The 24,904-nt window shown below is 50.2% G+C and overlaps 1 protein-coding gene and 1 pseudogene across 1 annotated transcript in view; one reads left to right on the forward strand and one right to left on the reverse strand.

The window, feature by feature from the left end:
- The window catches only part of LOC131399732 (small ribosomal subunit protein eS8-like), a 60,854-nt pseudogene extending 38,165 nt beyond the window's left edge, over positions 1–22,689 (forward strand).
- COL23A1 (collagen type XXIII alpha 1 chain) overlaps positions 1–24,904 on the reverse strand; it is a 319,908-nt gene that overhangs the window by 113,927 nt on the left and 181,077 nt on the right. The gene's annotated exons all lie outside the window — the stretch shown is intronic.

Consider the following 24,904-nt stretch of genomic DNA (forward strand, 5'->3'; position numbering starts at 1 on the left):
TGGGAACTTAGAGCTCAGTGGAAAGACATCCCACACGGGACGAGAGGTGCCCAGAAGGAAGTGCATGGGCCGTGAGGGTAGGGACCAGGGGCCTGACCTGCCTCGGGGGTCAGGAAGACCGTGTCGGGGTTGTGATGAGGAGAGTGTATGCAGGCGAAGGCACATGTGTGGGGCCCTGAGGCAGGGGAGGGTGGGGTCTGCGGGCCAGTCTGAGAGAAAGCTGTGTGTCTGGAGGGTGGGAGAAGCACACGGCTGGCAGCACGGTTGGGCCAGATCTGGGGCCATGATGGGGATTTCGGATTTTGTTCTGCTGGGGGCAGCGCTGACTTCATGATGTTCGGCCTCTGGGCTGCATTCTGTGTCCCAAGCTGTTAGGGATAGAATTGTGACCCCCTGCCCAAATTCGTATGTTGAAACCCTAACCCCCAGTGGGCGTTCAGGGAGGTAATTAAGGCTAAATGAGGTCATAAGGGTGAGGCCCTAATCCAACAGGACTGGTGTCCTTATAAGAAGAGGAAGAGATACCAGAGCTGTCTCTCTCTCTCCACCACATAAGGACCCAGCGAGGAGGCAGTCATCTACAAGCCAGGAAGAGAGTCCTCACCAGGAACCAACACTGACGGCACCTTGGTCTTGGACTTCCAGCCTCCAGAGCCGAGAGATGATAAATTTCTGTTGTTAAAGCCTCCAGGCTGTGGTACAGCCACACCTCATTTTATCACACTTCACGGATATTGTGCTTTTTACAAATTGGAGGTTTGTGGTGACCCTGTGTCGAGCAAGTCTGTCGGTGCCACTTTTTCAAGAGCATTTGCTCACTTCGTGTCTCTGTGTCGCATTTTAGTAATTCTCACAATATTTCAAACTTTGTCATTATTATTATATTTGTTATGGTGATCTGTGATCAGCGATCTTTTTTTTTAATTGCAGTAACATTGGTTTATAACATTATATAAATTTCACGTGTACATCATTATACTTCTATTTCTGCATAGATTATATCATGTTCACCACCCAAAGACTAATTACAATCCATCACCACACACGTGCCTAATCATCCCTTTCGCCCTCTTCCCTCCCCCCTTCCCCTCTGGTAATCACCAATCCAATCTCTGTCTCTATGTGTTTGTTGTTATTGTTTTTATCTTCTACTTATGAGTGAATTCATGTGGTATTTGACTTTCTCCCTATGACTTATTTCTCTTAACATAGTACGCTCAGTGTCCATCCATGTTGTCACAAATGGCTAGATTTCATCGTTTCTTATGGCTGAGTAGTATTCCATTGTATATATATATATACCACATCTTCTTTTTTTTTTTTTTGAGGAGGATTAGCCCTGAGTTAACATCCGATACCAATCCTCCTCTTTTTGCTGAGGAAGACTGGCCCTGGGCTAACATCCATGCCCATCCTCCTCTACTTTATATGGGGCGCCGCCACAGCATGGCTTGACAAGTGGTGCATCGGTGCGCGCCCGGGATCTGAACATGTGAACCCTGGGCTGCTGAAGCAGAGCTCGCACACTTAACCGCTTGCGCCACTGGGCCGGCCCCATATACCACATCTTCTTTATCCACTCGTCCCTTGATGGGCACTTAGGTTGCTTCCAAGTCTTGGCTATTGTAAATAATGCTGCAATGAACATAGGGGTGTGTGTATCTTTATGCATTTGTGTGTGATCAGTGATCTTTGATGTTACTATGGTAATTGTTTTGGAGCGCCACGAACTGCGCCCACATAAGATGGCGAACTTAGACACATGTGTGTGTTCTGACTGCTCCACTAACCAGCCATTCCCTCATCTCTCTCCCTTTCCCTGGGCCTCCCTATTCCCTAAGACACAACAATATTGAAATTAGGCCAATTAATAACCCTATAATGGCCTCTAAATGTTCAAGTGAAAGGAAGAATCTCAAGTCTCTCACTTTAAATCAAAAGCTTGAAATGATTAAGCTTAGTGAGGGAGGCATGTCAAAAGCTGAGATAGGCCGAAAGCTAGGCCTCTTGCACCAAATGGTTAGCCAAGTTGTGAATGCAAAGGAAGAGTTCTTGAAGGAAATTAAAAGTGCTACTCCAGTGAACACATGAATGATAATAAAGTGAAACAGCCTTATTGCTGAAATGGCGCAAGTTTAAATGTTCTGGATAGAAGATCAAACCAGCCACAACATTCCCTTAAGCCAAAGCCTAATCCAGAGTAAGGCCCCAACTCTATTCAATTCTGTGAAGGCTGAGAGAGGTGAGGAAGCTGCAGAAGAAAAGTTTGAAGGTAAGAGAAGTTGGCTCATGGGGTTTAAGAAAAGAAGCCATCTCCATAACTTAAAAGTGCAAAGTGAAGCAGCAAGTGCTGATGTAGAAGCTGCAGCAAGTTCTCCAGAAGATCTAGCTAAGATCATTAATGAGGGCGGCTACACTAAATAACAGACTTTCAATGTAACAAAACAGCTTTCTATTGGAAGAAGATGCCATCTAGGACTTCCACAGCTAGAGAGGAGAAGTCAGTGCCTGGCTTCAAAGCTTCAAAGGACAGACTGACTCTCGTTAGGGGCTGACGCAGCCAGTGACTTTAAGCTGACGCCAATGCTCATTTACCATTCTGAAAATTCCAGGGCCCTTAAAAATAATGCTAAATGTATTCTGTCCGTGCTCCATAAATGGAACAACAAAGCCTGGATGACAGCACATCTGTTTACAAGATGGTTTACTGAATATTTGAAGCCCACTGTTGAGATCTACTGCTCAGAAGAAAAGATTCCTTTCAAAATATTACTGCTCATTGACAATGCACCTGGTCACCCAAGAGCTCTGATGGAGATGTACAACAAGATTAATGTTGTTTTCGTGCCTGCTAACACAACATCCATTCTGTAGCCCGTGGATCAAGGAGTAATGTCGATTTTCAAGTCTTATTATTTAAGAAATACATTTCATAAGGCTGTAGCTGCCATGGATAGTGATTCCTCTAATGGATCTGGGCAAAGTAAGTTGAAAACCTTCTGGAAAGGATTCACCATTTTAGATGCCATTAAGAACATTCACGATTCATGGAAAGAGGTCAAAATATCAACATTAACAAGAGTTAGGTGGAAGTTGATTCCAACCCTCATGGATGACTTTGAGGGGCTCAAGACTTCAGTGGAGGGAGTAACTGCAGATGTGGTGGAAATAGCAAGAGAACTAGAATTAAAAGTGGAGCCTGAAGATGTGACTGAATTGCTGCAATCTCATGATGAAACTTTAACAGATGAGGAATTGCTTCTTGTGGATGAGCCAAGAAAGTGGTTTCTTTTTTTTTGGTTGTTGTGAGGAAGATCAGTCCTCAGCTAACATTCATGACAATCCTCCTTTTTTTTTTTTTTTGCTGAGGAAGACTGGCCCTGGGCTAACATCCATGCCCATCTTCTTCCACTTTATATGGGACACCACTACAGCATGGCCTGACAAGCAGTGCATCGGTGCACGCCTGGGATCCAAACCCCGGCCGCCAGCAGCAGAGCGCGCACACTTAAACACTATGCCACAGGGCCGGCCTGAAAGTGGTTTCTTGAAATGGAATTACTCCTGGTGAAGATGCTTTGAAGATTGTTGAAATGACAACAAAGGATTTAGAATATTACATACACTTAGTTGATAAGCAGCAGAAGGGTTTGAGAGGATTGACTCCAATTTTGAGAGACGTTCTACTGTGGGTAAAATGCTATCAAACAGCGTCGCATGCTACAGAGAAATCGTTCGTGAAAGGGGGTCAATTGATGTGGCAAACTTCATTGTTGTCTTGTTTTAAGAAATTGCCACAGCCACTCCAACCTTCAGCAACCACCACCCTGATCAGTCAGCAGCCATCAACATGGTGGCCAGACTCTCCACCAGCAAAAAGATTATGACTCACAGAAGGCTCAGATGATAGCATTTTGTAGCAAAAAAGTGTTTTTAGCAACAAAATACATTGCTTTTTTAGACATAATGCTATAGCACACTTAATAGACTACAGTATAGTGTAAACATAATTTTTTTATGCACCAGGAAACCAAAAAATTTGTGTGACTCACTTTATTGCGATATTCACTCTAGTGCAGTGGTCTGGAACCGAACCCGCAATATCTCTGAGGTCTGCCTGTGTTTTGTGACGGCAGCCTGAGCAGAGTGACGCGCAGGCCCTGAGTTAGACACTCATTCATGCTTCTCCTCTCAGTTTTGGGCAGCCCTGTGAGGTTGGCGTCATCCTCACTGCCCCGGCTCTGGGAAGAGAAGGGAACCGGCTTAGGGCCTCTAGGGGCTGACGATCTGATCAAGGTCGTGGAGCTGGCAGTGCAGCTGTAAAAACACCTCATTGCTTTGGTCTGTTCTCTCTACAAAGAATAGAGAGAGAAAATGACCGCCTTTGAAGTGAGAAGATGGAAATGCTATTCAACAAATTTAACAAACAAGAATAGACATCACGTAATGAGGCGAGAAATTCTGCTAAAAAGAGTGAAGACGGGGGAGGAGGGAATGAGACAAAACCCCAACGGCCTCAGGTATTTAGAATAATTACTCTTAAAATGTTTACAAAAAGCAATCATTCACCATAAAGAAGGGTGTTAATTAATAGGCAAAATATGGAAGCACGGATCTTTTTTTCGTCTGGTGAAGATAAACCTCTTCACTTTCTCCTCCAGAAAGAGAGGAATGCAGCACCCCAGCTAAGGGAGAAGGGCCATCGATTTCTTGTGGCCTAATAGAGAACTCATGCTAAAATCTTTGAAAGACATGTTACATTTTTGAGGCTGTCACTCTGAGGGCAGCACGTGTTCAGCAGAAGTCAGGATGAGATAAACAGATCGCCAGCCCAGGCTGCTGAGAGCAAGGCCTCCATCCCATGCTGGGCACTCCAGCATGTCCGCTTGTCCGTCCTCTCCACAGTGAATATTTTGGGAAGAAAATAAAGGAAGACATTTCCCATTTGAAGAAAAAGAGCTAGCAAGGTGCTCCCATATGCCATTCAAAAGGAAGAATATAGGACAATGTCTTTGGAAAGTCATTTGGCAGTATGTTTCAAAAGCTAAAATGCACATTCTCTTTGATCTAGCAATTCCATTTTTCGGAATTCGTCCTTAGATACACTTCCATATGTGCACAAAAGTACGACGTATGAGGGGATTCACTGCGGCATTGCGTTGAATAGGAAAAGACTGGAAACAACCCAAATACTCAATAATGGGAGACTGGTGAAGTAAATTATGACATACTCATGCACTGAAACTCTATGCAGCCTCTAAAAAGAATGAAGCAAAATGAAGCCATAAAAGTACTAAAAGGACCCATAAATTTCTTTTATAACCTGTGACTTGAGAAAGCCCTTCAATATATGACACAAACCTCAAAGCCATAAAATAGGAGACTGATAAATGTGACTATATTAAAAGATTTTTGCACGACCCAAAATAAAAACAAAAGAAAAACCAAAAGCAGACAAAGTATAAAACTGCGAGAAAATGACAATTTCCTAAAAGCAGTCCTTGGAAGTCAATGAAAAAAGGATGAACAACCCAGTGGGAGAATTGACCAAGGATACGATCAGGCCATTCACTGAAAAGGAAATAAAAGTTTCTCTGAAATGTATGAAAAAATGCTCAACTTTAGTCAAAAAGAGTTGCAAATTAAAACTCTCCTGGGCTGTTGTTTCTCATCTCTTAGAACTCACCACCTGGTAAGGAGTGTCATTCTATCTCATGCAACACTTGGACTATTCACCCCCTTCATTTTCTAGTTGAGGAAACGGAGGCCTAGGGATGGGAATGACATGGCTGAGCTCATACCACATACCAGTGGCAGAGCTAGATTCCTGACTCAGGGCTGCTTCTTCCAGCTTAGAGCTCTCTGCACTGTGGTGTGTTGCTTGCAGGTACTGTTTGAGACACTAAAGAATTAAAAATTCATAAGAAGTTTACATTGTTGACCAAAATTTCTATTTAGCACTTCAAATGCATAATATACTGATGGCCGACTGTATAAGTTCAAAGTTAGACAAATTTCTCTTTTTGTCTTAAATTTTTTTTTTTAAAGATTGCTCCTTCTACCCCGGGAGATGCTACTCTAACAGACCGTGAGCGCACCTCCTTCGCCTTGTGATCGCAGCCTCCAGCACAGGGCCTGGCACGCACACCAGCTGTGGAGCCAGAGAAAGAGCTGGGCTTCCAGCCTCAGGCTCTGGTCCTGGCTAAAACCCCAGCAATCTGTCCATGTACCCTCCCTGAGCTTCTACTTCTACACCAAGATACTTGTGCCCACTTCTCCAGATAATTTGAGATACTGTGTGTAAAAAGTCCTAACGTGGAGTCTGACACTAGTAAGGGCTCAACAAGAGTAAGGCTGGGTTTTTCAAAAACTGCTTTGAGTCAAATTAAAGCATCGTCTGAACTCTGCAGGAGAGTGGGACAATGAGCAAAGCTAACGATTTAATTCCCTGACCAGGATGCTGACTGTTCCCCTGCTCCCCTCTGCTCTTTCAGTCTCTAATTGCATTAAGCACGTGTTCCCTCCCCAGTGACCCCGGGGCTGCCCAGCAGGAAGTGACCTTGAGGCCTGCCTGCCCAGAGATCTGCTCTGAAGTCCCAGGTGACGTGTCCCCTCATATGTGACCTTCCCTTCTCGTAGGTTTCCTGGTCCACTCTGCAGGAGAATGTCTTTTCTGTGCTTTTATAAAAGACCGACCCCTCCTGAGCTTGGAGTGGGCAGCAGCAGGCCTGTGCCCCAGGAGCTGCCGGCGCAGCGGCAGGACAGGGCGGGGCAGCCTCCTCCCTGAGAGCGTTTACAAGGAAATGGGGTTAGGCAGGGTCAGGCCAGGCAGAGATGCGGGGTCTTGCTGGGAACAACACACACTGGGGAATTGTGTGCCTTTGAGGTTTTAACTATCTGCTTGGGAAGCTCTTCAGTGAGGTCTTGACAGGAAAACATATTTTGGAATTTGGTCTGAATGACACCACAGGGCAGGCAGCCTCCAGAGGCCAGGCCTTGACCCCAGCCTACAGTGATGCTGAGGAGGAGTATTCCCCTCGATGTCAAAGTGTTTGCCCCAAATATAAAGGAATTGACCCATTAACTGAAATTCTCAGTTTGTATTTTGCTTAATGTCATGTCAAATTTAAAATATGTGAATGTGTGTGTATGTTTACACGTGATATACCATGTCAGATTTAATATATGTGTGCATAAACACACATACATATAAAATATTTACATATATGGGATATTAAAAAATGTCTATTTCTTTATAAAAGTTCCAGTGAAAAAAATTTAAAATAAAGGGAGAAAATGATCCACAATTTCATTATCTTTACATGACTATGGTTAAAATTTAGTGCATTTTGCTCCAGGTTAGCTGTCACACCATTCGGTCTAATAAAAGACTTCTCTTTGGTTTGGAAGGGTAAAGGGTGCTCTCCGGGAAGCAAGCACAGAGGTGCAGCCTCGTGCAGAGAGGAAAGGGCTGGGGTTTTATGAGAGGACATCAGACTGGCCTTGACGCCAGCACTGCAGTACTTATTAATGTGACATTGGGCAAGTCACTCAACCTCTGTGAGCCTCAGTTTCCACCAATGACCCAGCTGATTTCAGGGGAGAAGATGGGGCAGGGCTGTGATGGTTCCGAGAAACCAAGCTTTTTCCTCAAAGGGTGAAGGGAGAAGGGAGCAGGGGAGCCTGATGGAGAAAGAAGGGGTCTGTGGAGAGGGGTCTTGGAGAGCAGAGGTGTGGTGATGGAAACCAAAAAGCTTTTCCTGTGGCCAAGGCCTTGTGTGAGACATGCAGCCACCCTCTAAAGTCACAGGGTTTTGGCGACAGCCCCAGTTTCACAATTCTCCTCTGTTGTCCCCATAAACTGCCCAAATGTCCCGGGATGCCAGCCCTCTGACATGCACACCATGTCTCTCAGAGACAGCCTCTCCTGCCCAGAAATGGCCCCAAATTCTTTGTCAGACCAACCGTAGGAATTTCTGTTTGGGAAAATGTAGTCACTGTGAATTTCACAGAAAGTAGAACAAGAATAGAAACTGCTAAATTATGCTCAAGGAAACATAAGTTTCTTTATCAGATTGCAAAATCTTTCCCCAGTGGGGACAGGTCAATTTCGAGCGGCAGCAGCTATTAAGGGGTGATGCACACATCCAGGTTCCCTTGCCCGTGTAAACCACACACTCCTGGGGAGCCTGGCTGGGCCTCACGTGGGAGGGTGGGGTTCTGCATGGGAGCGAACCTTCTGCTCGGGCAGAGGCCATGCATTGCCAGGCAAAGAACGTGAGAACGGGTGGCTGCAGATCTGGGTTTGAATCCCTCACACAGAGTGCTGGCTGTGTGACTCTAGGCAGACACCTCTCTGACCTTCAGTTTTCCCACCTTAAAAATGAGCATGGTAATACCTACGTGGTTGGGTCATAGAGAGGACCAAACGTGAAACACATTAGAAATTCACAGGCAGTGCCTGGGCCGCGGACATGTTCAGGAAGTGGTGTCCTTGTCGTTCTCAGGGCAGGCGATGCCACCCACTGCTGTGTTTCTGCAGTGAAATTCTCGGAACCAGTAACCTCAAAGAGCTACAGATGCTCTAGGGCGCTGGGCTGGAAATTGGTCACCAGAGCAAATGAGATGGGAGAGAAAACATTATGCAGTTAGGGGCTTGAGCAAGAGCAAGTCCTGTGGCTTTGGTAGGTCAATAGGATAGCGAAGGACGATGGAAGGAGTTTTTGACATTCAGCTTCAGAGTCAGCAAACAGGACTGGACCGAAACTCTCAAGCACACTCTTTGGTCCTTTCTTTGCCATATCCAAGCAAAGGCTGCCCAGACCTGCTGTGAGAGTGTTTCTGGATCTTTAATCATTCTTGTGCCATCTCCACCATATTTTTTGCTGAGGAAGATTCGCCCTGAACTAACATAGATGCCAGTCTTCCTCTATTTTGTATGTGGGTCACTGCCACAGCATGGTTGCCAATGAGTGGTGTAGGTCTGCGCACAGGATCTGAACCTGGGCTGCTGAAGTGGAGCGCAGATAAACTTAACCACTAGGCCACAGGGCCAGCCCCTGCACCTTTTTTTTAAAACTTATTTTTTCTTTAAACTAGCTTTTCTTACTTAAGTAAATATGTTTAAAAATGAAACTTCTATCTCTACCACAAAAGGAAAGCCAGTCTCCCGGGGCCATAAGATGGTTACTGTTCAAATAACAGACAGTGAAAGCTACACACTGCAACAAAGTTCTAGCCAAAACCCTGCCTGAGCGCTTAGACTAGGAGCTGTTCTCTGTGCAAAAAGGGAGATGAACAAGTATTAGAGGAGTGTTAGAGACACACTAGGACCAAATCCAGACCATCTCTTGGACCAACTGGAAGGACTGAAAGAGACTGAAGAAGGGCTGTCCTGTGTGGACTCAGTGGCTTCTGTTATTGAATTACTGCTCTTGTCTCGCTTGGAGAAACTGCCCCGGCGTAAATGTGGGACACGTGGCCTGAGGACTGCATCAACAGATGCTCTGGGATTCTCATTCATCCCACATCTCCTCCCCACTTCTCTGCGGGCTCCATCTCCCTCCTAGACAGCTCTTCTCCCCATCTCCACCCCTCAACCCAAACCCGAGTCCCTCATCTTGTCTCCTCACACACCTGCCTGTAGAACGCATTTCTTCCTGCAGCCTCCACTGGAACCTCCACACCGAGCATTCCCATTTCCCCCTATGTCTCCAACTTCGACTGCTCCCCACTCCACTCCTGGAGTCACCCACCCACACAGAACTCTCGTCCCCGTTGGGAGCCACAGTCGCCTCAAAGACAGGTGCTTTCACGGGTGTGAGCTCACTTCTATAGTGCACTAGCTCTTACTGTCCCCATCTACAGATGGGAAAGTGAGGTCCAGTGAGATTAGCTGATTGGTGGGCTCCTGACTCCTGCCTTCCTACCACCTCTGGAACTCTCTCTGCAAACAGCAAGCTGAAAAACACAGGGAGCCACATGTACTGCTTAGGTAATACTGAGTGGGAGATAGAGTTTTCCCTCCTCCTCCCCCTGGGATACGAGGCCATTATCATTGGCAGCAAGGAAACTTCCCAGGTCCAGCTTCTAGTTCACACCCTGCAGGAGGTGCGGGGACATGGAAGCGGGAAGCATGTTCTGGAGCCGCCTTCTCCAGCTGACAGAGCTGGCTTAGGACGAATCTTCAGAGCCGCTCCTCCTGTCCCTGACTGGGGGCCGTTAGGTGGAGACACCATTCCCATTTCTACCCAGAGCCCGTGGGAAAGGAGGGAGCCCGAGTTTGGAGCTAGATGGATGAGAGTTTGAATCACAGCTTCACCATCAACCCAGGGGCAGCTTAAAGGTCAGGAAGGGGAAGGATAGGAGCCTCTGTGATGGGGTCCCAGCCTGGAGGTAACCCTGTGGGGTGGAGGACGTGTCCCACTGAACCCTGGGCGGCGATGCAGTTCTGGGGCTGACACAGGATCCAGGCTAAGCACCGCTAACCTCCCATGAGGGGTGCTGTTCTCTCTTCTTTCACCATTGGTACTCAGTACCTCAATTTTCCTTTGGAGAACCAGCCCTCCCCATGCTCAGTTCAATTGATTTGGTAAGTCTGGACCCCTCACACCACCCTGTGTGGTGACTTTGGCCTGGTCCATCAGCACACGCTTGTTTTTCTGGCCGTAGAGATTGGCTCAGAGATGCACATGCCACCAAGGAGACTCAGTCATGGACTTCTGCTGGAACTCTTAGGAAAGAGAGGCTCTTTGGTTGAGCTACAAGAAGGAGTGAGGCTAGAGCTTTGAAGGCCCCACTTCCTAAAGATGAAGCCAGCACGGAGGAATGCAGACCCAAGCACTGGCAGACACGGCTCCCGACGCCCCCAGATGAGCACTCAGGTCCGTCCTGCTGAGGTGAAATCTCTGATCCACCCTTTTCTTCTTCTATTGGCTTAAGCCAGTTTGAGTTACATTGCTTGTGACAGACAACCAAAAGTGTCTTAACAGGGGTAGATGGCATTTTTGGGGTCCATATGACACAACCGCCTCACACTAAGCATCAGTCCATTATCTATAGTGACAGTTTACCAAGGTTTCAGGCAACTTTAATTCTGTCCTCTGATACAGTTACTATCATCCTCTGTCATATGCAAATGTGATCACTGGATATGCTTATGTCTTCAAGTTGTTAAAAACAACGAACAGCATAGGCCTAAGCACAGAACCTGCAGTCCAAAAGAAGAAAACTACTCCCTGGCTGATGGCGGCCCACTTGTTCATTCATTCATTCATTGATTCATTCACTCATTCCATGTTTATTGAGTCCCGCTACGGGCCAGCCAATGCTCTGATTAGGCTGCTGTGACGATTAACCAACCAGCTACACTCTCAGCCCAACTCTAGTCCAAATGACTCCTGCTCAGACAAAAAAGGTGGGCATTTTCCCAACCTGTCTGAAGTCCACATGCACTGGGATTGAATTCCCCCTTGACTCCCAGTCACTCGGGAGACCCGCTCGTACCCGGTGGGTCCTGACCTTCACTGCCAGCTGGTCACAGAGCTCACGGACCCTCTGCTTCTTCATCTGCTCTAGAAAGTGGCCAGAGGTCCCCATCTGGCCTGCCCACCTGGAGTTTCTAGAATCCATCCTTCTGAAAATGGGGACAGTTCTGATGTTACAGCCCACCCTCTGTTCTTCCTCAAAGACACAGTCACATTTCTCCGATCACGTTAGCAAGTTCTTTCTGTGCTCTGGGCACTTCCATCTGGGTCTAGAGACTCAAATCCATGAAATGGGATCCATCAAATGCTTTTCGCACCTGCTTTGTGACAGAGACTCATAACTTCCTCCCATACCCTTCATCTCACGTGTCCCCTCCCTGCTCTCACCAGACCTCTCTACCTGAAGCAGAAGTGGTCACCCAGCCCCGCGTCATGGTCTGCTCCCCCGGTTGCCTGTCCACACCACGTCTCGGGTCCCCGGCCACACGGCTGGCTCTTCTTTCTTCCCCTTGTGCCAAATGGGCTCTTCTGCACGTTTCTGCCATCGCTGGGCCTGTTCTTCTCCGGGCCATTTCCCTGGCCCTGCTCCTGTTCCCCCATCTACGCACACACCTTTTATAAGTCTGAGAAGCGAGTTCCAAATGCAAGCCCATCCATCCCCGACCCCTTGAGAGAAGCCCCTCCTTTTCTTTCAAACATCCTGACATCTGCTTTCCTAATTTCCAAGACACGAATCTTTTGGTTTGTGGGATGGCAGCTCCAGATCCCTAGGAGGTAAGCTAAGGTGGAGTGGGCCCACAAGGGGGCCCTGTGTGAAGGGGCCACAGCCTTGCCCCCAATATCCGGGGCTTGTTCACCTGGTAGCGTGAGGGGTCATGCCCATTCCTCACAGGCTATGTCTCCCTGGTCCCGCCCCCCCCCCCCCCCAATGCCCAAAGACACTGGATTATGGTTCTAGAACCGGGGGAGGCCCTGGCAAATCGCCTGGCCCAGCAGTTACACCTTTAATTAGCAGAATCACCTGGAGAGCTGTTCCTGTCCCCATCCCAGAGACGGAGCCATGGGGCGTGGGTGGGCCTCAGGCACCTGGATCTATAAAAGCACCCCCCGCAGCCCCTATGACAGCTGATGAGCCGCACTGGGAGCCCTTCACCCGTGGGGCAGCTGGCACCTCACGCAGGGTACCATCCCTCGGTTCCAGAGTAAGGTCCCAGAGCCTGCCCAGGGCCCAGGCTCCTGCGTGCCAACCCAACTGGCATTCCCATTACTTCATGCTGACTGCAGGCTTGGAGGCCTGGGCTGGGGGCTGCTGACTTCTACAGCCCTTGTAAATGCAGCCTGGGCTTAGTAAGCAACGGGACCATCCAGTCAGGCCAATAAACAGACGCACAAACAGATAAATCAACGAAGCAATAAACCAGAGGGGCCATAACAACCTCTTTACAACTTCTCTTTGGGGGCAGGATTTGCAATGCTGCTTTGTGTTGTTTGTGTTTTCTTTTTTTTAAATAAGCAAAATGGTTTTCTTGAGACTCCATCCAAGAACATTAGATAAATAGCTGTGATCCAGTCCCAGCTGCTCCCAGGAAGGCCTGCTCAGGCAGACTGTGGGAGAGGAAAGCTGGGCTCTGACATGCAGGGTGCAGGTGCCCTGGGGCACCACGGCTTTTGTGAAAGCTCCAGGCTCCCCATCTCTGGCTTAGCTTCCCAACTGGCCTCCTCCTTCCCCCCAGGCTCACTCACAAGTGTGGATCTGACCTGGGGCCTCCTCCCTCTGCACACACCCTCCTGTGTCCTCTAGATGCCTAAGCACCAAGTACAAGCCTCTTGGCAGGTGTTAAGGTCAGACTGGGCCCACCTCACTGCTCCTGCTCTCTACTGCATGGCCAAGCTCTGCCCAGTGACCACTCAGCAGGCACCGAGGTGCGCGGTGCCCTTTTCCATCCTCGACGGTGATGTGCAGTCTTTGCTCTTTGGGGCAGACCCTTGTGTTTCCAGGTCTTCGCCTGGAAAGCCACACCCCTCATGCTCCAAGCCCAGCCCTGATTTCACCTTCTCCCCACCCAGAGGCCCTTCCTGACCCAGGGTGGACGCCCAGCAAGCCAGGCTCCTCTGGGGTCCGCTTCTCTACTCTCAGCACTCGGCGCTGCCTGGTAATGGTCTCCCTGACACAGTGGGGGCTCGTTGAGGACAGAGCTGGGTCCTCTGGGGCTGAGTCGAGGAGCAAGACAGGAAGGGTGGTGGTTAGCGCAGCAAGCGCTTTGGAGGCAGACACACTGCGTTCAAACCCTGCTCATGCTCTCACCAGCCGGGTCACTCCTGCGAGTGATGGCATCATCTGCTGCTGTGTATTGTCACGCCTGATCCCTCCCTCCATCAGAGTGGGTATCCCATCTGGTAAAGATCCATCTCCCCTCCCCCTGTGAGTCTCTGTGGCTGGGCTGGGTCTGATTCATCATCTCCTCCCAGCTGGGCCCAGAGGGTCACTCAGGAACTCTGCTGGCCACAGGGGCTGCTCCCAGCCCAGCTCGGGTATCCAGTGTGGAGGTGAGTCCCTGCCTGTGCGCTGGGTTCCCTCAGCACCCTGTGATGGGCATCGCCTCCTCCATCCTCTAGGGCACGAGGTCACCTTTCCTCTGCGCCTTGCTCGGTCAGCCCCCCCTGCTGCAGGAGTCGACCTTCTCACACCTCTTCTGCCCTCCTCACCATCTCCCGAGCTGGCCCCAATCTGGCCCCATCTTCTCTCACGCACACTTTGGTTCACAGCCTCCTCTGCACCCAGATCCCATCTGACCCTTCCAGGTGATTTTCCACCCTGTCACTGGGAGAGTGCGTTCAGCCCACCACCTCCTCGAAACCCATCACTGCGACTAGAACAAGTCCCCGAGTCTCTGTCTGACCCCTGACCCCCTTCCAGCTTCATCTGGAACAGAAGCAGGGCCTGCTCCCGGCCCATGCTGCAGCCCCGTGGAGCTGCTGCAGCCTCCCTGGAAGCACATGCCCTCCTCCTTGCCCGTCCGGTGCTCATCAACATCAAATCTATCCCTTAGGCCCAGAGCGGATGTGGCCTCGTCCATACTTTTCTGACTTTCTTTTCACCCAGGGTATGGGTCTTGCCTTCTTCCATGGCCCAAGGGATCCATTTTTTGCCAGCAGTCGGTGTACCAGCCTTCTTGGCCCTAACAGCTGGGCTGTGCTCTCTTCACCTCTGCATTCCGGCCCCTCATCCAGACCCAGAATGGAGTGGGCACTGGTGAGTGTTTGTTGGAATTGAATTTTACACAGTATGCATTTTAGACTCTTCTCTGAGTGGTTCTGGTCTGACTGTCAAGCAGTTCATTTGCTGTCAGACTAAATTCAGTTGTGGTCAGGTCAAAATTTTTCCTATGGCCAAACCGTTATCCGAAGGTATCGCTGGAAGATAAATCAGCGTTATCTCGATCTGCTGGGAAACAACCGACGGCATTTGCTCCGGGTTGCTGGTGCTGTCCAGATGTGGCTGCTGCACTGGAGCGCATTTTCCGTATTTAAGCTGACAGGAGCTCCAAGAATGAGAGAGCGTTTGGCCTGGAGCAGGTCACCCGCTGTGTGCCCCCGTTTCTCCTCTGTAGCAGACAGGGAGCACCAGCTGGCTTATCAGCAAGTTCACATACAAGGTGGAACAATGCCCATTTTTCTGACGCAGTCTATATTGTGAAATCAAGTATTCTCCTCCTTTTTATAGAGCTCCAAGCCCCGTGGAGACTGGGTGTGCTCCCGTATGAGCCAGAGCAGCTGGCCTCGCCACAATATTGAACAGAGGGGACCCAGAGGTGGATATTGGGTCCTGCTGTACAAGCCGGGAGCCCCAAAGTGTTAGGGAGGCTGGGGGACAAATCCGAGGCCAGGCAGGCTCCAGAGGGCTCGTCTTATTCTGGTTCTGAACAAGTGCAGCCACCATCCTACAACTGTGTCTTTTCTTTCTAGTGTACCATCCAAATGCACCCTCCTCCCACTTTTGGGGACTTCTTGCCCCCAACGCAGAAACCGTCCTGGGGGCAACAGCAGGCAGGTGCACAGATGCACTCGTCCAGGCTTCCCAGGGGTACATCCACCACCATCCAGGGCCCCGGCCCTGGCTGGGCACTACAGGAAGCGGAGAGGGATGAGACCCAGATGCCATCCGCAAGGAGCTCATGGCCAAGCCGGGTGGCAGAAAACTGGAAAACTGCTCTAATTGAGATGCCACTATGCGCTAAGGAACTTCATGGGGTCGTGGGTGTAGTTTTTGCACATGGGGGATCAGGGAAGGCTTTATCAAGAGGGCAGTGTCTGAACAGGGCCTTGAAAGTAAGAAGGACTTAGACATGTTGAGAAAGCAGGCAAAGAACAGCCACGGGGACAATTTGAGACAAGATATGGAAGCAAGGAAGCCTGGATGAGCTCGTTTTTGTCTAGAACTTACAGTGTGTGAAAGGCATAACGGGAAATAAAGCCCGCACGGGCAGGACAGCAGGTTAAGGCAGGGGATCCCACAGACGGGCAGAGGCTCTGCTGCGGTGTTTTGTGCAGGGGGACAGCAGGGCCAGGTGGGCCGGCAGGAGCCATACTCTTCAAAGTGGCACAACCACAAGCTTCGCAGCCTCCTTCCTCCAGGAAGACCTGGTGCATCTGGCGTCACTCCAAGCCAAGCATGGCTGTTTATTTGGACGCCAAGTACTTTCTATTGCTCCTGGGCTGCAAGACCATGAACACACCTTTCCCCCGACATGGCCTGGTCTGCTAACTGACTCCCGCTGGCAGATACACGCACCCCAGAAAGCGGGGCTGCTCCTCTCTGCAGCAAACCCTGAGCGGAGCAACCTGAGAGAGTAACACGGATGGAGGAGAGGGGGTGGGAAGAAAAACGAGGAACTGCTCACGTGCCTGTGGCCTTTCAAGGTTTAAAAGATCCCCCCACATCCACCTCTCAACAGCCATCTGCGAGGACCATGGGCTGTGTCCCTCAGGCACCTTCTGCCCCTTGAGGGGTTGGCCAAATCTACTCAGCACAGGCCAGGAGGAGACAGCATCAGGCAGGGAATACATCCAGGCAGGGCTCCAAGAAACCAGCTTGGTGGATGTGCATCTTGTCCTGTCCAGGGGTGAGAGGCAGGTCTGGGGGCCCTGAGTACCCTGACCTCTGCAGAGATGAAACATCCCCCGACACCACCCTCTCATCCGTGCAGATGCCTTGATCCCCAGTTCCAGCTCCGGGGCAACTGGACAGCAGGGGAGGAAGTGCCCTGGACTAGGGGTGGTGCCCTTCTGGAAACCCCATTGCAGATCAGAAGAGAAGCTTCATCCTAATTTCTTTTCTACTGTCCAGAAAGGCTTTCAGACAAATTACAAAAATACACTTAGTTCAACAGGGTAGAATGAAAAGGTAGAATGAAAAGGAGCAAAAACAGGGGCCAAAAATAAATGACCACATCAGGGGCCAGATGAGTATTCAGGATGCGAGACATGTGGGCCCCAAATTTACTGAGTCAAGTTGACGCGGAAACCCAGCCATCAGAACCATTCACAACGTACATGAGATAAAAACCTACCAGCACCTCAGAAAAAGCACAGCCAGTCCTAGAACTAAGACCAGAACCAAACTGATGCTGAGCGTCCCTGCAGGATCCTAAATCAACGTTCCTGTGATGAACATGACATCTCTTATGAACGGCCCTCGTGACCTGGGTGGCGCTGAGCCAAAGGAATCACGAAAGGTGCTCGGAACATCCCCAAAAAGAACACGCTGCAGGGGTGTGCGGAGCCAGGCTGCTGACTGCAGATCCCGAGCAAGCTTTCTTCTCCTTGTGTTTCAAGTGGCCAAGGAAACACTCTGCAAGAATTGAGGAGGAGTCAGAACCCGAAACTCACATCCAAGTACCTGTACCTGCTTATCCTAAGTGGGTTCAAGCAGCGTCCCCAGGCAGCAGCCCAAACCCAAAACCAAGTCAGGTGCCGGCATGTCCTGCTACGCCCTAGTTGGGGGAAATGATGTGCTCACATTCATACGACGGATCCATTTTACTCTAGGGTCTTTATATCAAGGGGTGCCGGAGCATGCTGCAGGTGACAGGTCAGGTGGGTCTCCGGGGGCTCAGCTCCAGCTCAAAGTCCCCAATTCCCCCTGGCTGAGCTAGTTGACCTCAGGCTCAGCCCTGGACACTAGGAGGCCAGAACCTGAGCAGCCCAAGCCTCCTTCTGGGGCACTGTCACCGACCCCCTGGGCTGACTGACCCCAGCACCTGCCGTGCCCTGGCTCACAGCTCTCCCACCCCACAGGCCCCTAGAAGGGAGCCTGATTCTTTGGTGTCTTCTGGATGGCAGGTTTCCTACTGATGTGGAAACATCTTCCCCTCATCTTATCTCCCAGCCCACCACCTCCTGGCCCCCAGCTGAGCCTCTGCTGTTCTCTTCACACAAAGCCAGCCCCTAGCCTACCCCAGCCCTCTGCCCCAGGGGCTCCAGTAAGTCCAACTGTGAATCTGAGGGTGAAAACAGTTCCAAGTATTAATTTTATAGCTAGTACCAACCAGACTTAAATCCTTCTGACTTAGCTTGAACTCTAGAACAAAGTTCTGAAGGTCTAATAAGTTGGTTAAGAAGGATTTTAGAAAAAAAGAAATCAAACCTGACAACTCTACATTAGGAAATCCAGTATAATTTTTAGATTAGAGGTTGCACAATGATAGTCGTGGGCCACGGCTGACCCATAGATGTGTTTTGTCTGGCCTGCAGAGTGCTTTTAAAACATACAAATTAGCTGCCCAGAGTTAAAAGTCAGGCGATTTTACACAGAGCTCCAGATTTCTGGTTCCTTTATAAGAAAGGAGGTGATCAGGAGGGTCCGAGGGTGGGGGCCTGACTCCAGAGGGCGAGGCTGCTGGAGAGGTGGGATGGGCCCTGCTGGGGTTGGGAGGAACTGGGGAGAGTGTCACTCACGAGAAGTGGCGCTGAGCGTTCCAGGTTCTGAATGCAGACCTGGTTTGGCTGCGAGCCTTGGTGCAATTTACAGACTTGGCAGGAGAGCCATTTCCTCCAGTTTTCTGTTTCTCATTAAAGCTTTTAGGCAAAGGGCTTAGTTGCTGATTTTGGTGCCGGAGTTAGCCCTGGCCTTATTAAACAGAAATATACAGCCAAGAGGAAATGAAGGAGGAAGGACAAATGATGCCAAAGGGAAAGAAAGGAGACTAAGAGACCAGAGCAGCATCTATGGGAGTAAAACACTGCGGGCTGGGGTGGAGGTGGGGAGAGAACGGGGGTGGGGGGGAGCTACAACGACCACAAGGGGCAAGGACTAGCACAGCTTCAGAGGTCTTACGACAATGGAGGGGTACCATGGGAGCAAGAAATCTACCTTCTTGGCAAAAAACAAAGGCTTAGAAAACCCCAAAACTTCTGATGCGGGTTCGAGTACCAGGCTGCCACTCAATAGCTGGCTCAGTACTCTCAGGCCCCTGGTAGGTTTGGCACCTCTCCTAGTCTTGGTTTTGTCGGCTCTAGGATGGGCACGGCAACAACAGTGGGACAGGGTTGCTGTGGGGATGAGGTGAGTGCACGATGCAGAGCGGTGGGACGCAGGCCGCTTCTGGGGCCGGGAGCCCTTGCTCTGCACCTGGTCGGAGCAGAACCGAACCCACGATCCCACCACAGCTGCTAGCAGTTGGAGGTGGGCCCACAGTTCAGTGAGATAAGACCAATTCAGACAAAGCCTATCGCTGGCACACTCCCTCCAAACAGCTCTCACCATATCTTGCTGGGGCTGCCTCCCACGGGAAGGGTGAGTGCCCAAGTCGTCACCTGGTGAGAGCAGAGCGGTCAGAGTTACCTGTAAACACACCTGAGCAGGATGCTTACCTGGGGAGAGGCGTAGCAGGGCTCAGCCTGGTCCGCTGCTCAAGTGGGAGCAAATCCCCCACTCCCTCCAGGGCGGGAGGGCAGCGGAGCAAGCCAGTGCTAGCTGACTGCTCTGTTTTCTGTCGGTTGTTACATGCACGGATGAGGCCTCCACGTGCCAGGTCTTCACACAACTTGTTCACTCATTTTTAACCAAGTGGACCCTGGAGGGTATATTCTCAGCACACACTGGCTTCTACCAGAACTGAAATATTTGATCTAAAAATATTCTGCTGATGCGGAGGACAGAGTAATAAGGACTTGAACGAGGAGGTGCCCAGGGTGTGGCCGTCTGCCCCTGGATCACTGCCCATCTCTCTCCCCTCGACACAGTCCCACCTGGCCCAGGGCAGCCGTCACCCCTTTTTCTCCTCGACACCTCATGGTTGCCACAGCCTTTTCCGCACACCCCTGCCGGAGCTCCCGTGGAGTTACACTGCGGACAGCAGCTTACGGGTGTGTCTCCCACGCCTCTGAAAGGTTTTTGCACACTGTCAAAATCATGGGCTCAGGAACCAGACTGCCTGGGTCTGCACCCCAGCTCTGCCACCTGTAAAGTCTCTGTGCCTCAGTCTCCTCATCTGTAAAGTGAAGGTGAGCACAGCAGCTCCCTCGCAGGCTGCTGTGAGGACAGGATGAGTGAATGCACATGAAGGTGTTGACAGTGCCGGGCCTCAGCAAGCCCTGAAAACCTGTGAGCTACAACCACACTGGATACCACCTCACACCCACTAGGATGGTTAGAATCAGAAAGTCAGATAATAACAAGTGTTGGCAAGATGGGGAGAAATCGGAAACCTCATACACTGCTGGCGGGAATGTAAAATGGTACAGCCACTTTGGAAAACGCTCTGGCAGCTCCTCAAATGATTAAACATAGAGTTATTCTATGACCTGAAAATTCTACTCCTAGAGGAACGAGGAGCCAAATAACCTAACAACTCAAATAACCAATAACCCATAATCAAATAACCAAAGAGAAATGAAAACATATATCCACACAGAAAACTTGTACAAGCATGTACACAGCAGCATTATTCATAATAACCAAACAGTGGAAACAACCCAAATGTCCATCAATAGATGAAAGGATACACAAAATGTGGTATATCCATACAGTGGAATATTATTTAGTCATAAAAAGGAATGGAGTACTGATGTATACTACTGCATGGATGAACCTTGAAAACATCATGCTAAGTGAAGGAAGTCATGCACAGAAGGGCATATATTGTATGATTCCATTCATATGAAATGTCCAGAATAGGCAAATCTATAGAGTCAGAAGGTGGATTAGTGGTTGCTTAGGGCTGAGAGGGGGATGGGTGGGGATTGAGAGCTAAAGAGCTTCTTCTTGGGGGGATGAAAACATTCTACCTTGACTGTGGTGATGTCGTACACATCTGTGAACAGATTAAAGCCATTGAAGTGGACACTTGAAACGGGTAAATTGTACGGCATGTAAATTATATCTCAATAAAGCTGTTTGGGAAAAAAAAAAACAACTCAGTTGCCTAGCACAGAAAACAAGGAAAGACAAGAAGAGCTGTTAGCTGCTATAATCAGGATCTTTTCTGCACAGGGTCCTGCCCAGAGCAGGTGCTCGGGAAAGTCTGGGAAAAGAATGAGTTCAATCATCAGCCCCGATTACATGAGCACTGGAAGTGTGCGCACAGCTTCTCCTTTGGTCTTGGGGGAGCTCGGAGTCGTTCTCAACTCCTCCTCCTCTCACCACCCTCAGCAGATCTGTGAGCAAATCCTGTTGGCTCCCCCTTCTGAACACCTCCAGAATCTGATCTCCTCTCACCACCTCCACTGCTGCCACCTGGTCCAAGGTACCACCCTCTCTCCCCTGGACTCTCCAGTACCCAACTGCCTGCCTCCAGCTCCCACCTTGCCCCACATCTGTCTTCAGCCCAGCGGCTGGGTGATCTCTCAGCACCCTCCAACGCCAGCCCGTCTTGCTCAGAGCAGAAGCCCACGCCTTACGCTGGCCCACAAGGCCCTTCATGGTCACCCCCTCCCCTCTGACCGCTCTCTTTCTGCTCTCCCCGCTCACTCCTCTCCAGTCTGGCTGACCTGCCCGCAGTTCCTCCACCACACCAGCCACACCCTTGTCTCAGGGTCCTCGCTGAGGTGGCCCCCTGCCTGGGCCTTGTCTTCCCCAGAACCTGCTTGACTTACTCCCTTTTCTGCTTTAAGTCTTGGCTCAAATGTCCTCTTTCCAGTGGGGCCGTGGCCCCCACTCCCAATGCTGATACTGTGGCCCGCGCACTCCACATCCCAGCGCCTGCGTCTTTCTCTCTTTTCCACAGCACTTGTTACCCTCTAACACACTGCACGATTTTCTTGTTATACTCGTTATTCATCGTCTGTGCCTGCTAAACGGGAGCTCCAGCAGTCAGGGACTTTATTGTTTTGTTGATGTACGTATCCTCTTGTTGGATTGTGAGGCACTCAACAAACATTTGCTGAGAACTTTGTCCTCACAACACCTCTGAGAAGGAGGCTTTAATATTGCCATTTCTCAGAAGAGGAAATGGAGGCTCGAAGAGGTGAAGTAACCCACGCAGTGTCCCCTGGCTGGTGGACGGAGTCGGGCAAGAAGCCCAGGACTGCCTGGAGCCGGGCCGGTCCCCTTCATGCTGCACAGGTGCCACTGACTCCTAAAAGCCAGAGGCGAGGCCAGAACAGCTGCTATTTAGGAACCAGGCGTTGAGTTAAGCACTTTAAATATACCACCTCTACTTCTCAAGCCATCCTGCAAGTTAGGCCTTTTATTTCCATTTAATAGAAGAGGAAGTGGAAGCTCAGAAAGGTTATGGGACCTGCCCAAGGCCACTCAGCTCCTGCATGGCAGAGTGGAATGTTTGTTTGTATGAAGGGGTTGCAACTGAGTTCCTCCCCTGCTCCCATGTAGAAGTCATGTTCTGTTTCCTTCCATGAGACCAGCACCTCTGGATGAAAAGAGGGCTCAGGAAGCTAACTTGGGACTTAGCAGGATGGGGAGCGGAAGGGAAACATCAATAGGCCGCCTGTCCTGACATCCTCAAAGCAAACTCTGCCGCTTTTATCTTTCCCTGCAGAGGCCAGCATGCTGCACAAAGTGCCCTCGCTCGTCTGCCGTACCAAGAGCCCCATAACCTATGTAATCTGCCCTCGGCTGGGTCCCCCACTGGAGGACGGTCTCAAGGACAAACACGACCACCCCACAGCCAGTTTTACAGGGTCTGGCAGGAAGCTGCAGGAGACGGATGGCAAGACCCCGGCGCACTCACAGGGAAATGTCTGAGTCGGCGTCGGACAGTGGAGGATGACCGTGTATCAGTCGGGGAGAGCCACTATTAACGTAATTTGAACAAATAGCATCCCATAATGGGCTGATGTTTCACATCTGTCAGCCTCAAAACTGCCTCCCCCAGACATGGAATGTCTTTCCTTCCTGGCCCGTGCAAAGGGACCCCATTTCTCCTTGCTGCTGGTGAGGGAGGAACGGACAGCGCAGTGTTCAAGAAGCAAAATTCAGGCCCCCCCATCTCCAAGAAACTGAATCACCCCACCACTGCTGGAGAATGAGCCCCAAAGCATTGGGTAGCCAGTCCTGACATCAGTTTAACCAAAGTTGCTGACATCATGTCTCAGTGAAGCCAGAAATCTCCGTTGTCTTAGACTGTCTCCTTTTCTTCACTCCCTGCAACCAGCCATCTGGTCCTATGACTCTACTGCCTAACCTCCCTGGGTGCACTTCTCCACCCCACCCCATCTCCATGGTGGCCTCACCTCCTCCTGGGCCAGGCCACCAGCCTTCTGCCTGCAGAATTCCCAGCATTGTTCACCTCCCACCTGCAGCAGATTCCATCCAGTGGATGGCGAGAGCCTTTGGGGTCATCAGGGGTGTAGGGGGAGCAGACAGGCAGAGCAGGAGGAGGGCAGGCCGGGCCAAGGAAACATCTTGTGAAAAGTTCGAGAGGAGAGGATGTTCTAGGGGACAGTGAGCGATCCTGTGCACATGGCAGGAATCTGGGGCCCGTGACACAGGGCAGAGGAGACACTGCAGAAGCAGGCAGGGTCAGATGAGAAGGGCTTTACCCAAGAGCCACGATGTTAACCCTCTGAGGGGGTAACAGATTCCACGGAGCCCTCGGAAAGTGCACTTGTGCCCAGACACCCAGTCTGCTCCAATGTCAGCGTATTCATGGCTCCCCTGAAGCCCGCTGTCACTGCCCCATGCCAAATGAGCCTCATGGAATAGGAAAATACCACCATGGGACGTGTGCCTCAGAAGGATGTGAGAGATGACTGAGTGGAGGGAGAAACATGAAGGGAGGGTCTGGGAAACATAACCTGCAACAATGCAAAGAGCTTTGGCAAATCCAGAGAGATCCCAATGGTAAAAACAGTGCCAAAGTGAGGGTTAGAGCTGGGGGTACTAACACGGACTCCGGAGGGAGAAGGCAGCCTGGGAATGGGAGAAGCCCTCCTGTAAAAATGAGAATTAAGCCGAGAGACTCCCCAGCAGCAAATCTGATGGTGTGTGTGTGTGTGGGGGGGGGGGGTTGCTGAAAGGGAGCTCACAGGACCGCACCAGTTGGAGCAGTTCCAAGTGCCTGGAAAGGTTTGTGTCTCTGGGGACAGGCTGCTCTCCCCAGTCCCCACACTGCACTACTCTCATTGTCAGCTCTCAAAGGCCAGGAGAACGGAGACTGTGAGAGCACTGTGAGCGACAGGGAGACGAGGACATGGGGAGGGGACCATGTTTGCCCAACAGGCCTGGGTGTGCAAGGGACTTCATGCAGAGGCCCACACCCCTCATCTTATTCTGAATCCCAAAAGCTCTAAGCCCAGTCTGTCTCCAATGGCGGCAGGCTCATCTGGAGGCAAGCCTGACATGATGTGAGGATGTTTATAGACTTTATTTACCCCACTTAGGGGCATATTTCTACATTTCACTGTAGAAAGGTTAGCATGTCTGGTTACGCGGGCTGCCCGTACGTGTACGATATTACCCTTCTAAAACAGAACAATTTTGAATTCTGCACACAGCAAACCCCAAGGGGTTGGCAACAGATTGTGAACCTGTCCTTGGGAAGGTTTGACTAAATTATCATACATCGATGCGGCAGCTGAAAACAAAGCACAGAAAGATTGCCAAGACAGAGGGTCCAGTTAAAAAAACTTATTAATTTAACCACATGACAAAAATTTGTGAAGTACCTAATGAGTTAGATGCCATCCTAGGCACTGGGATTAGAAATGTGAAAAAATATAAAAATACTAAACAAAACTTTCTATGTGCACTGTCACATATGCGTATAAAAATGTATAGAAAAAGGCCTAGATGGACCCATAGGAATCTGGTAATAGAGGGACGTCTGGGGAGAGGGATCCTGTAGGGAGGAAGGTGGACTTTGACACTCTTTCTATATACTTTAGTATTGTTTATATTTTTTATAATAAGTGCTATAGACTGAATGTTTGTGTCCCCCCCAAATTCATATGTTGAAACT

Source organism: Diceros bicornis, chromosome 1, assembly GCF_020826845.1.
Source record: "Diceros bicornis minor isolate mBicDic1 chromosome 1, mDicBic1.mat.cur, whole genome shotgun sequence".
Lineage (NCBI taxonomy): Eukaryota > Metazoa > Chordata > Mammalia > Perissodactyla > Rhinocerotidae > Diceros > Diceros bicornis.